Source organism: Alligator mississippiensis, chromosome 13 (assembly GCF_030867095.1).
Source record: "Alligator mississippiensis isolate rAllMis1 chromosome 13, rAllMis1, whole genome shotgun sequence".
Classification (NCBI taxonomy): domain Eukaryota; kingdom Metazoa; phylum Chordata; order Crocodylia; family Alligatoridae; genus Alligator; species Alligator mississippiensis.
The window spans coordinates 33770515-33784415 of NC_081836.1; the positions used below are offsets into that span (position 1 = coordinate 33770515).

Genomic DNA, 13901 nt, shown 5'->3' on the forward strand with positions numbered 1-13901 from the left:
CGTAGAATGTAAAAATAATATTCCATCAGTTGAGGGAGTGTTGCATCAGTGATTTGATAAAGTTATAAATTTGCTTGCTTCCAAAGTATGTGACAGGCCCTGAATAAGGTCTTTTAGCTCAATTTTCTATCTCTGTCGTGAAAATGAACTTAGGATAATACCTTGAAAAATTCAGCTGGCAATTTTTACACTGCCAGTTTGCGTCAAAAGGGCCAACTGACTGTTCTTCTTAATAAAAAAAAAGAAAGAAATTATATATACTATACCAAAACAAGATTTTGTTCATATATTCTCATCGTTAATTGGTGGCATTTAATCCATTAATGACCTGTTTTTTCTGTGGACTCCAGTTCAGCATCTCAGAATTCCTTCACTTAAAATATCCCTCATTTTTGCCTTACTATCACTTTTTATAATTGCAACAATAGTAGTAGATATAGTCCTGTACTTTGAAAAAAAGTATTTAAAATACAATCTCAATACATCCACAGGAAGCTAAACCAAAGCCATTAAAGTGAGAACAAACAAATACCTTTGTTATTGTTTGCAAGTGCAATTAATACATTCAATACCTTGAAGAAGCTGGGGGGGTGGGGGTAGTGGTGGAGATTTAATAGCAGCCTTCAACTACCTGAAGGGTGGTTCCAAGGAAGATGGAGCTAGACTGTTCTCAGTGGTGTCAGATGATAGAACAAGGAGTAATGGAAGTTGGAGCAAGGGAAATTTAGGCTACATATTAGGAAGAACTTTCTCATGAGGAGGGTAGTAAAGCACTGGAACAGATTACCCAAAGAGGCTGTGGAATCTCCATCCTTTGAGGGTTTCATACCCAGCTAGACTGTTCTCAGGAGTGGCAGATGACAGGACAAGGATCAGTGGTCTCAAATTGCAGAAAGGGAGGATTAGGTTGGATATTAGGAAAAAAAGTCACTAGTAGGAGAGTGAAACACTGGAACAGGTTACCCAGAGAGGTTGTGGAATCTCCATCTTTGGAGGTTTTTAAGAACCAGCTTGCCAAAGCCTTGGCTGGGCTTATATAGTTGGAGATTTCATAGACATTAGGGATGGAAGGGACCTTGGAAGATCATCGAGTCCAGCCCCCTGCCCTAGGGGCAGGAAGTCAGCTGGGGTCGTAGGATCCCAGCTTAGCACTATGCAGTCCCATGGCTTAGCACCCTGCAATTTGGGACAGGACATGGAGGGAAGGGGCTGGGGCATCCCAGTGTCACCCGATTGCTCCTGTGCGTTATGGCCAGGGAGGCCCTGGGGCTCGAGGCTGCTTGGCGCCAGCTGGAAGGCAGCAACCTGGGATGCTGGTGCCCCGTACCCCTGCATGGGGAGGAGAAGCCGCCCCCATGCACCACCACATGGGGCTGTACTTGAGCCCAGAGACATGGCATGTGCCACCCGGCCCCTCCAGCCCCCACCCAGCCTGGGGAGGGTGCATGGCTCTGGGGCACCTGGAACAGGGTGCTGGCCCCTGCGGTGCCTGGGTGCAGGCAGCCGGGACATACTGGCAGGAGCCAGCGCCTCCCTGAGCTCAGCATCCTCTTCCCAAAATGGTTTCCGTGCCCTCGAGTGGAGGCTGGTAGCACTGTGGCCACCCCAAGCACAGAGGCACGGCCAAGCCCTCGCTACAAAGCCAGCTTTGAGACTGGCTGGGCCTGTGTTTGCAGATCCCGGGCCAGACAGAGCCACACTCGCCCGCTGTCTCTCCTCCCTGTGTACAAGGAGCTCCCCGCATGGCAGCAGCAGGACCCCAGTGCGCTAAAGGGGTCCTCAGTGCAGCTCAGAGCTCTTCCTGCATCTGACGCTCCCTGACCTTGGGCGACTCGCATGGTCCCCAAATGACTTCCCTCTTGTGACCCACATGTCCAGCTCCTAGCGCATGGGCCCCAGGCTCAAGGCCTCATTGTCACAGAAACATGATGTGAGCCATACAAGGGGTGGGATGCTGCACCCAAGGGCTCACTGATGATCCTGCTTTGAGCAGGGGGTTGGACTAGATGACCTCCTGAGGTCCCTCCCAACCCTAACTTTCTATGATTCTATATGATTCTAAGCTAAGAAATAGACGAATTGTATACTCAGTTATGCCAATGTATATATCATGTGTCCATGCTCTGATCCTGGGCCAATTAGAAGCCAAAATGGAAGTCATGGTAAATTAGATCAAGTGGAAATATGTTCTAAATTACACCAACTACACATGCTGAAGGTCTCTGCCACAAATAATTTACAGTATGTGTGTGCTGGGAATTTTAGTCTAAGAACTAATTAGACACTCAAGGTGAAGGCAGTAATATAAAAAAATAAACTTTATAAAAGACAAGGCCAGGTTGCCTCCTAAGAGCAATGACCATTTATATGTCTAACTTGTATGACTTAAGGGAAAATTTAAAAGCTGTTTTTTGTAAAGAAAAATGATAGGCAAAAGTAGATCGAGAATCTTTGAATCTAAGGCTCCTTGTGATCTGCTATTAAGTCAAGTATAGCTCAAATAAAGCTGTAAGAAGGTTCCCCATTGCTTTGAACTTTGTGTGGCTTTGTATACTTGTGGATGTAGAATGCTGATGTTCCAGTTTGATACCATTTTACACGTACTTTGCACGCACTACATAAGATTGTAGAGAATCTGATTTGTAAGGTGTGCTATGAAAAAGTAAACAAAAGAAGTAATTAGGAGGGACTAATTTTGAACTGTTTGGAGAGACAGAGGTGGGTACAAGATGAAATTAGAGGAAACAGGCACAGCGATGTAAGAAGAGAAGCCAGTGAAAGGCTCCTCAGACAAAGATGAACACATTTGTTGAGGCAAACTTCTGATTTGTAGGGCTGTACTCTGAAATCTGCCTTTTCCATGGTTCTTCTGCCCACATAGATTTTATACCCAGTTAAAGTGATTCTTGGGTTAGGTCTACCTTAAAGAATAACACTTATGCCACTGTCCAACCACAGCTGCTCACCATAGGTAGGATTGGTCTTCATGCCCCCTTGATTTCACTTCTGGTAGCCAAGAACCTAAAAAATAATCAGAGGAGGTTATGAAACTTTCCCTGGAAACTTACTCAACATACTCCTTGCTCAAACTTATTTTTTCTAAATCAACCTGGTTAGATGCAAGGCACCCCTTGATAGACTACAGACACTCAGAAAATGCTGGCTCTTAGCTTTTACTCTTTTTTTTTATTAAGGAAAAATAATAAAGCATTTTTTTATGTTTCAAGGAACTGAAAAAACCACAACAGGTCTGAATGTTTTTGACACTCTGGATTCATATTTAAAATCTCTGGATTTATTTTGTGAATCATGTGTAGGTATTTACACACCTAAAAATCCTAATATTGCACAGCATCCCATGGCACCCTTTAAAGGGTGTTCTAGCCCCCTGGTTAAGCATTACTGATTTAAATAATGAGGACAAGCAGACATCTTTTCCTTCAGAGAAAACTGTCAAAAAAGTGTGTGCAGGTATGACCTTTGACACATTGTTCTGTAAAATATAGGAAAGAAATTAAAGTAAGAAGTTTTGCTGTTCAGGCAAGGCTGTTTCCTCCACAAAGAAAAAAATAAATTGTATACTCACAGAATACACTCACATTGTAGTATCACAATACACAAATTTCATCTGTTCTGACAAGCAACAGAGTACATCCTCTTCACATAGCCAAGTGTAGCATTGAGAATCAGTGGGAATTAGTGAGCATATACATCTCTGTTCTTCTGGTAGGTAATTTTAATTAGGAGAAAGGTGTTGACCTTGCTTTACACTATCCTCCCTCCCACCCTCCAGGGAATTAGCATCACCCTATTTCTCATTTAAGCAAATTCAGCCTCTCTAGTCTTCAGGGCCAGGTACAGACATTATATTTTACCAGTATAAGTGATTGGAAACCAATTTATACCCATAACAGAACAGAAGTTTGGCACATACACACTGGTTTAAAAATGACGAAACCCGGTCTAAGATTTGTGCCCCTGCCCCTAAGGGTGAATATATGTTCTACTCATTACCAATCTAAAGTACATTGCTTATAGAAAACTGCATAACTCAGATCAATTCCATCTCCAGCTTTTTGGATGTCTCTATCTAGCCCAGAAGAACAGAAGTAATTGTCAGTGCACATTCTGATTTAACTATTAGGTCAGGCATGCCAGGCATGCATTAAAAGGACAATGGAATAGATTAGTTATGCGATATATAGCACATCAAAATTGTTCTGTACAGACACCCGAATATTAAATATAGGGGAAAAGCTTCATAAAGTCTCATATAGTCCCTCCTGGCATGGGGTTATGAGCAGGTATTCAGGATTTTTCTTTAAGTGTGCTGATATGATTAAATTTAACTTGACACGAGTGATGTACTGTAACATGTGATTGTAATATTTGGAAGAACCACTTTTTCTGATTGAATACCTACCAGCAATCAATTTCTGTATAGCAATATCTAATCTGAATTTCTTTTGCAACTAGAAGCTGTCTGAATACTAACACCTTTGCAGTGTTCTCCATTTGACTAGCTGCACACTCAGCGAATATTGAACTGCTTAAATATTTTTCAGATAGTTTATTTCATTCAAAGTGGAAGTGTTTCAGTATAAATGATAGTCACTTCATTTCACATAGATTAAAACAAGTTTTTTTAAAGGCAGTAGCTCTTCTCCAAAAATAAGTTAATGTAGACTTTATCATCATATAAACATTTAAATGCTGAGAACATTCAAATCTGTTTTTTTAGTTTTAAGAAAGTGTATGTGTGTTGAATATACTGAAGCTTTTTCTCTCAATGCTATCTTGTGTTGGAAAGAAAAATATACAACCAAACAAGGAAGAAAACCGCCTGTCTCTATGAACAGGAGGTAGAAGATTAAATACAGTAGTCTAGGCTAAGTTGCTATAATTGGAAAGTAGTTGCAGTACTGTATGCATAGATGAAAATTGAAAACAATATTCTGAATATACTTTTTCCCAAATAGTCTTCCTCTCTGCTATTCATTAGACGCAGTATAAAATGGTTTCGGGCGGTGGTTTTATAGCTATACTTATAGAAGCATAAAAGGGAGAAATAAGGGAGAGGTAACAGAAGAAAGTTTTTTGTATCGCATCTGATGATCCATTTTGTTTTGAAATAATGCATTTCTCCAAGCTTTGGCTTATAGATTCCATAAGGCAGGCATTTTTACCATCTGAGTTCTACCTCTAGTCTATGATTTGCTCTATCCTATAATCAAAGCTCCAGACTGAAAGGGAAGAGTTAGCATTGTTTTTTTAATAAAAATCAAAACATTTTAAAAGGAACAGTGAGCATCCACGTCTTTTTTTACAGATGGGAAAACTAAGGCACAGAGAGGTGAAGTGACTTGCCCAATGTCATTGGCATTACCACTAAGAGAAGCCAAGCTCCAGCTCCCGGCACTGTGTCCTATGTCCTAGACACAGGTGGCCACAAATAATGCAAGTGTCATGTACAGCCTCTACGTATGGCACAGAGAATACCTTGAAAGGGCAGACCATACAGCAGGAGATAGGGCAGGAAACAGAAAGCAGAGCAGGAGATCAGGCAAAGAGCACAGGGCAGGAAGCAGGCAGCAGAGGAGCAGTTTGGGCAGGGGACAGGGATGAGTGGCACTTGGGGAGGGTGTGGGGCTAATTTATGGCCCAGCTACCAAGAAGTTTGGCCCCCACTGAATTAGACTCTGTTACCTCCTGTAATAGTAGTAGCATTTTAAAGAGATTAGCACAGCGGAGCTCACCAACCTGTATAGTGGAGTGCAGGTATTTTCAATTACAATGGAGCAATTCAAGGCTTTCACACCACTTCATCATAACTAAGACTTCATTATAACACTATATAATGGATTCTCTGTATGTGCAGCCCTACATGACATTTTGATGATGTTTAGAAATAGCATATTTAAAACAACATTGCATCAGTGAGTGTATTTTTCCTCAGTGAGAAAGCTGCACTTCAGTTTATTATTGTGGTTTATTTTGCTAACAGCAAACATTGTTGAAACAAATAATGATTCCTAAATGCTATAAAATCATCTTAACATAAACATTAACTGAAGAACACAAATGATCACAGTGATAAACAAGTATAACAAAGTATAGCTGAGGCAAGAAGCCAACCTTTCTGTTTCCTGTGCCCGATGATATTTTGATAGTCGTTTTAATCTTAGAAAGTAAATAACATCAGACATGATGTTCCATAATTTCAGTGCAGCACCAAAAAATGAATGCTGCCCTAGCTGGTAGGAACAAGAAAGAAGTGCTGTGCTACTTGGTCTTCTCAGATCAGGTCATCTGTGTTCAATCATAAATAACAAAAGCAGAGAAAATGAAAATTAAAAAATGAGAGAGATGGACATTGTATGATTTCAGTTCCCCAAGAGTATAAAAGTAAAGTCAGCTTGGCCCGTTACAAGATTCGTTATTTCTAGTTTTTCTGAGCAATTTCAGATGGGGAAAGAAAAAAAGATATTAGAATGATTCAATTACTGATTTTACAAAATGCTTTTGGGTTCTATTGAAATATCTGCAGCTTAGTTCTAATCAAAACTTTACAGAAGTCAAAATCATGCCTATTTGTGTGTCAAAATGGATAAGAAAAGTTGTTACAGTTGAACCTTGAGTTTGTAATGGTTTGAGTATACTAGGAAGATTCCTGGTGGTCTGAGAGGTATTCAGTGTATTTAAGATAGGGAATACCAAAGAAACTAATAATATTTCAAAAATCAGTAGAAACTTTTTAAGTGCCACTGCTATATAGAAGTTAAGCTATAGTTATTTTCAGACATGAATAAAAAGAAACCAATGTAGGTGTCAAGTAAATCTATATTAGTGATAATTCAGACATCTCTGGAGGGATTGTGTAAGTAGCAATGGGTTTAAAAAATTATCAGCATCCATGGTTTTGTAAAAGACTTCCTGTTTACTGTGCCATAGATTTTATCTGCATGCAGTACCAAAAATATGAAATTTAACTGTTGAAAGTATGTTGCATATATATTCACTACATGTACTTTAAATTATACTAATATAATTTGCTCACTCATTTTGAATGTGTTGGTGACCTCTATGGACAAAAAGCTAGCAGCAGGTCCATACAAAGATTATCAGAGTAAATTCCATTTTAATTACACATCTTTTAAAAAAAAAAATCATAAGATTACAATACGTGCCTAAATTAAAGGGTTGGTAGTCTCAGATTAAGAGAGTGATATTACGAGGGCTTTATTCTACACCAAATACTATTCATACAGGTTAAGATTAAAGCGGGACCCACTTAGATGTGGTATAGTGTAATTCATATAACCAGAGTTCACTCTTTGCCTTGCTAGTGTCTATTCCACTGTATGCTTTGTGGACCTTCATCATGGGTGAACTCTTTGATCTGTGCCAGAATTTTTTTTTCTTTTGTGTTTGTTTATTTGTGCTTCTTTGCATGGCTAACTCAAGAAAATGTTTCAGTGCAGGTTAAATGCTATCCATCATGAGGTCAAACCTGCCTATTCCACTGTTTCCTTTAGAAGCTCACTTGGGGCTCATTGGTCAGAGATTATTCTGGCTAGAAAGACACAGCTCAGTCAGGGTATGCCTGTTTACCCTCACAGCTCTACTGTTGTTCTTCATTCCTCATATGTAGCTCTCATTGCTTTTCTAAACTTGGGCTACCCTTAATCTAAATATCCTGAGGCAACTGCATTGAAATGTGGTAAATTTGGTGGTGGTATTATGAAGCAGACTAATGAAAATTCAAGACAGCTTAGTGAAGCTACCGTGCTTATTTATACTTCTAGTCCTTTCACTTGCTTCTCTCTGCTTGACATAATTTTTCTTGTCCATCTGTGAAACTGGCAACACCCAAATTGCTTGGGGATTTTAATATCTTGCATACATATGCATATCTTGCATCTTGCATACATGAAAATTAACTGACTGGCAGTCTTTGAAAATTAAAGACACTGAAATATTGTGTCTACAGAACAGGTACAGGACAAGTATGCCACTTATGAGTATCCACGCACATTGACTTTTGCTGTTCATCCATTTTCCTCTTGTAAGGAGCCTCTTAACAATGCTGGAATTATGTTGGTGGATTTTGTGATGTATTCACATTGGTCTATTAGAAAATTGACCAATTTACAACCAAAATTTATTTAATAAAATCCTGGGTCAGTTTAAACCTATCAGTTAGAATCAGAATCATAGACAATTAAGGTTGGAAGGGACCTCAGGACCTGCTCAAAGCAAGACCATCCCCAGCTAGATCATCCCAGCTACGGCTTTGTCTAGCTGGGTCATAGAACCTCCAAGGATTGAGATTTCATAACTTCTCTTGGTAACCTGTTCCAGTGTTTTACTACCCTCCTGGTGAGAAATGTCTTCCTAGTATGTAGCCTAAGCTTCCCTGTTGTAACTTGAAACCATTGCTCCTTGTTCTGTCATCTGCCACCACTGAGAACAGTCCAACTCCATCCTCTTTGGAACCATCCTTCAGATAGTTGAAGGCTGCTATTAACCCCACCTCTCTGTCAGTCTTCTCTTCTGCAGACTAAATAAGCCCAGTTCCCACAGCCTTTCCTCAGAAGTCATGTCCCCCAGCCCCCTAACCATTTTTGTTGCCCTCTGCTGGACTCTTTCCAATTTGTCCACATCCTTCCTTTAGTGGGGGTCCCAAAACTGGACACAGGACTCCAGATGTGGCCTCACCAGTGCTGAATAGAGGGGAAGAATAACTTTCCTTGATCTGCTGGCTACACTCCTACCAATGCAGCCCAATATGTTAGCCTTCTTCTCAACAAGGGCACAATGCTGGCTCATAGTCAGCTTATTGTCCACTGTAACCCCCCAAGTCGTTTTCTGCACAGCTGCTGCTGCCCAACTAGTTGGTCCCCACTTGATAGCCATTCATGGGGCTGTTCCAACCTAAGTGCAGGACTTTGCACTCCAATTTGTCTAGGTCTTTCTGAAGCCTAAACCTACCCTCCAGCATATCTACTATTCCCTGCAGCTCAGTGTCATCTGTGAACTTGCTGAGAGAGCACTCTAAGCCATCTTCCAAGTCATTGATGAAGAAATTGAACAAAACCATCCCCAGGACCCCTGCGGCACTCCACTTGATCCCTGGGGCACTCTACTTGATACCGGCTAAAAACTAGATATTGAGCCATTGACTATTACCCTCTGAGCCCGATGCTGCAGCCAGTTTTCTATCTACCTTACAGTCCATTCATCCAGCCTATACTTCCTATCTTGCCTGCAAGAATGTTGTGGGAGACCATATTAAAAGCCTTGATCAAGTCAAGGTATACCAGAGCCACTGGTCTCCCCGCATTCAAAGAGCCAGTCATCTCATCATAGAAAGCAATCAGGTTGGTCAGGCATGCCTTCCCCTTGGTGAATCCATGCTGACTGTTACATGTAGAAACCCTTCTTCTTACCCTTCATGTCCCTTGCTAGCTGCAAAGCTAATTGCACTTTGACTTTCCTCACTTCATCCATGCATGCCTGAGCAATACTCTTATATTCAATACTCAATACTCCTCCCTAGTTGTTTGTCCAAGTTTCCACTTCTTATAAGATTCCTTTTTATGATTTAGCTTACTGAAGAGTTCCCTGATAAGCCAACCTGGTCTTCTGCCACACTTGCTAGTCTTTCTGCACATCAGGATGGTTTGTTCCTGTACTCTCAGTAAGATTTCTTTGAAGTACAGTCAGCTCTCCTGGACTCCTCTCCCCCTCAGATTGGCTTCCCAGGGGATCCTGCCCATGAGTTCCCTGAGTTAGTTGAAGTCTACTTTTCTGCAGTCCAGGGTCCTTCCTCTGTTGCCATCCTTCCTTCCTTTACTCAGGATCCTGAACTCAATCATCTCATGGTCACTGCTGTCTGAGTTGTCATCTACTACTACATGCACCATCAATTATTCCCTGTTTGCGAGCAGGTCAAGAAGAGCATGGCTTCTAGTTGGCCACTCCAGCACTTGCACCAGCACTCTCCCAAAACTTCTTGGATTGTCTGCGCACTGCTGTATTGCCCATCCAGCAGATATTAGGGAGATTGATGAACCCCAGGAGAACCAGGGCCTGTAATCAGGAACTTCCTCTAGGTGTTTGAAGAAAGCCTCATCCACCACTTTCTCCTGGTCTGGTGGTTTGTAGCAGACCTATACCATGACATCACCCTTGTTGCTGTCCCCTCTGACTCCTAACCCAGAGACTTTCAACAGGCTTATCTCCAGTTTCATACTGGAGCTCTGAGCGATCTTAGCAATAAAGGGCTCTGAGCAATAAAGTGCAATTCCTCCCCTCTTCTCCCCTGCCTGTTCTTCCTGAGCAGTTTATACCCATCAATGACAATGCTCCAGTCATGGAAGCTATCCCACCAAGTGTCTGTTATTCCAATCATGTCATAGTCCTGTTACTAAGGACCTCCAATTCTTCCTGCTTGCTTCCCAGGCTCTGTGGATTATTTGCATACAGGCACGTAACCTGTTAGCTGATTGCCCCAATTTCTGAGGAAGAATGAGAACTCCTCCCTTGTTTCCCACTCCTGCTTGTGCTTCCTCCAGGTCACCCACTTTCCCACTTACCACAGGTTTCTGGTCTCCATCCCCCCGCAAGCCTAATTTGAAGCCCTCCTCACTAGGTTAGCGAGCCTGTCTGCAATGATGCTCTTCCCACTCTATTAAGTGGATCCCATCTTTTCTAGCAATTCTTTGTCTTGGAATATCATCCCATGGTCAAAGGTGCCAAAGACCTGCTGTGAGAAGTCAAAGCCCTGCTGGCGATGTTTGGGAATGTGTTTGGTGATTGTTAGTTTCAACTACATTAAATTGACCAATTCACAGGGAAAGATGTGTTTCCAGGTCCAAATCCCAGTTTTGTGTATTCTGTTATTTTGTGAGTATATTGTAATTCACACACCAAAGTTTACACATTGCCAGTGTTTTTAAATGAATGTATATGGCTGTACTGCAAGTATTACATGTTAGTATTACATAACCTCAGGGCCAAGTCTGTTGAATTTGGATTCATACACTTAAAACTGAATTTGACTTGTATTTATCCAATTAGTCTCTCCCTTCATCTACTAACCTTTATAAATAGCATACTTTTCAGTCCTTAAATTGTAAGATGAGTGAATTAGACACACTGTCTCAGAGACTCCTAATGACCTTAATCTGCAAAGGCTCACGCTCACACTTAACCTTATGTAATGTGAGCAGTCCCACTGAAGTCACTAAGTCTTGCAAACTTGAAAAAGAAACTGTAGGTCTGGGATCATACCTTAGATCTTATGTAAAGGAAAATAATGAACAAGGACATATTTGACCACTGCATTTCAAATTTAAGAATTATGTGGAATTTTGCCTTCCTTTGTAGTGTGAGGGATGGGCCTCTTAAGAGCATCAAAGCACGTTAACAAGTCTCTGGCCCCCTCTACACATGCAGGTGAAGGTGTGATGGGATATAGTGCATGATCTCCACATTTGTGCCTCCTGCCATGCAACACATGCATGGCAGGAGGCGCAACTGTGAGATTGTACATTAGATCCTACCGTGCCTTATTGCTGGTGCATGGGGAGCCTGATCCTGGATTCCCCCTGCATTGGCAAGAAGCAAGTTCCTGTGGCCTGGAGCCTTGCAGACAGAGCTGGGGTATCATAGCAGCTGTGATATCCCAGGCTTAGGGGTGTGTGAAACCCCTGGGCCTCAGGGATTGTGGCTACTGTGATCTGAAGGCGCGGGGGTTTTACACTGGACATGATGCACCCCTGTGGCTGGGAACCCTGCCAGCTGACATGGTGACCAGCTGCACGGGAAACACTGCTACATGTGCAAATTAAAGGTCAATAGCAAGCAACATTAAAGTTAGTACATATTTTTGAGACATAACTTTCTAGCTGGCTGGAGCTTTTTATCTTATGAGCAGTATTTTGCATGCATAGCTGGTCTTAAAGTAATTGCACAATTAACCAGTTAATTGCACAGTACCTGTAACATGTAGAGGGCATTTCTGCTAATATAGTGGCAGAGCCCATCTTGCTTTGTGGCACAATGTGCTTTGTTTTTGTTTTTATAAGGTGCTTGGTGACTGTGGTGTGTGTGAGTGGTGTGAGTGGACAGTTTTTATGCTTCTTTGATTAAATGGCTGCTAGTGAATTCAAGGAACAGACTCAGTGACCCAGGCAGCCCTTTCCAGTCCTATGGTCCTTAAAATACATGAAAGGTTTGCAATATGATATTTAAATAGAGGGGTGAAGTTTCAGTGGAACAAAGTACAGAGGGAATTAGAGTTTACAGTTAGATAGTGTTTCATGTGGATTTATATATGTGTTGGAAATTAGGAGAAAAGTATTTCAATGGCTGTTGTGATGTTCTTGCTGCACATATAGTAAATTGATCCACAAGCAAATAATTAAGACTTGTTGCTGTTCCCACCATTATAGCACTCAGTTTATAGAAAAGTCATGGTCTCCTATGCAGATATTGCTATGTCCCTCCCGCCGAAAAAAAGAAAAAAAAATCAATTTTCTTTTTTTTTAAAGTAAAAGATGTGGAGATAGTTCCTTGAGAACAGCAAAGAAACTTTGCCAGGGTAAGGTAGTTTGTTTTCTTGCCATTAGAATATTCCTGGGCAAAGACAACATGTAAGGTGTGAAAAATAATGTCAGTATTGAAAGCACATGCAAAATTAACTGTTAAATTGAAGGCATTATGGTGTTTCTGAAACCACACTTGTTGCCTTTATTATTGATGTAGCATGACATGGACTGCATTTTGCCTATTGTACATCTGGGTTTTGAGGGCCTGCTCTGAAGCATAGAGCTTTCATTGACTCTCACTTACTGAAGGGCATAAAAAAAATGTAAAGACGTACTTTCTGTTACATAATTGTAACTTAAATTACTTACATTGTAGCTTCTAGAGTATTATTTGACTATGCGATAAAATTAGTACAGATCTTGAAAATTCCTCCCACATACACAAAGCCATCCACAAAACCATCAGACAGTATAGGACATTTTAGCATAACTGTCAGTCTCTGCACAGGAGGCCCTTGGGATTGCAATGGCGAGAGGTCAGGAAAAGGGAGCTCACACACATCTTTTCAGAGCAAGATTACACAGCACTTCCAGCAAGCCACTGGTCTTTCACTTCCATGAGTGAGTGGGATTTCTAGCCCTGAGGTAAATATGAAATAAATCTTACTCAAAGTGTAATTTGTTTTGTTTTACACACAAATGCTGTTTGTTGCGGTGAAGTGTGATACCCTTTAGGTGACTGCTATTCTGGATTCTGTATTTCCTTACGTGATGGGCCACAGTACCTTGGGCAGGAGAGGCTGTGTGGGGATGCAAGTAATTATATGTGCTAGGTGTAGTTCTTTCTAGTGGCCTGTGGTATGTCTTCAGCTCCTTTCTTTCCTTTTCCCAACTGTTTCTGAGGAAAGTGATCTTCTCTGTGCAGATAAGGGTGCTACCTGTGCTCTGCTTGGTGGACACAAGGTAGCGCTCCTATTAATGCAGTAGCACTCCTTATCCTGCACTTTACTTTTTCCCCTGGAGCTTAAATCTGCAAAATCCTGTATTTGAACAGAGAAGACTCAAACTAATGATATAATATTTTAGTTAGTTACTCTAGATTATGGACAAACAATATACATTTATTAAACTGAGTGAAATGATAAACAACAGAGAATTTAGAAATCAAGATTTAGGGCCAGCAATTTGAATATTGAAGCATTTTATTGCACATTTTTGGACGGAGGTTCAAATGATATCTGACTGTTACTGACAGATTATGTAGCGCTATCACTGACTGTCACTAGAAGCAAATAAGAAGAAAGGAAAGATCTGTGATTCTTTTGATTTAAATTAATTCAGGGCTGT

The 13901-nt window shown here is 41.1% G+C and overlaps 1 protein-coding gene and 1 long non-coding RNA gene across 32 annotated transcripts in view; one reads left to right on the forward strand and one right to left on the reverse strand.

The window, feature by feature from the left end:
* Nucleotides 1-13901, forward strand: part of RBFOX1 (RNA binding fox-1 homolog 1) — a 1765957-nt gene that overhangs the window by 1500686 nt on the left and 251370 nt on the right. The window lies entirely within an intron of this gene.
* Nucleotides 1-13901, reverse strand: part of LOC109284511 (uncharacterized) — a 61387-nt gene that overhangs the window by 40566 nt on the left and 6920 nt on the right. Inside the window, exon 2 of the long non-coding RNA XR_002091992.2 lies at nt 2967-3021. This is a non-coding gene — a long non-coding RNA (uncharacterized LOC109284511). The remainder of the gene's footprint in view (nt 1-2966; nt 3022-13901) is intronic.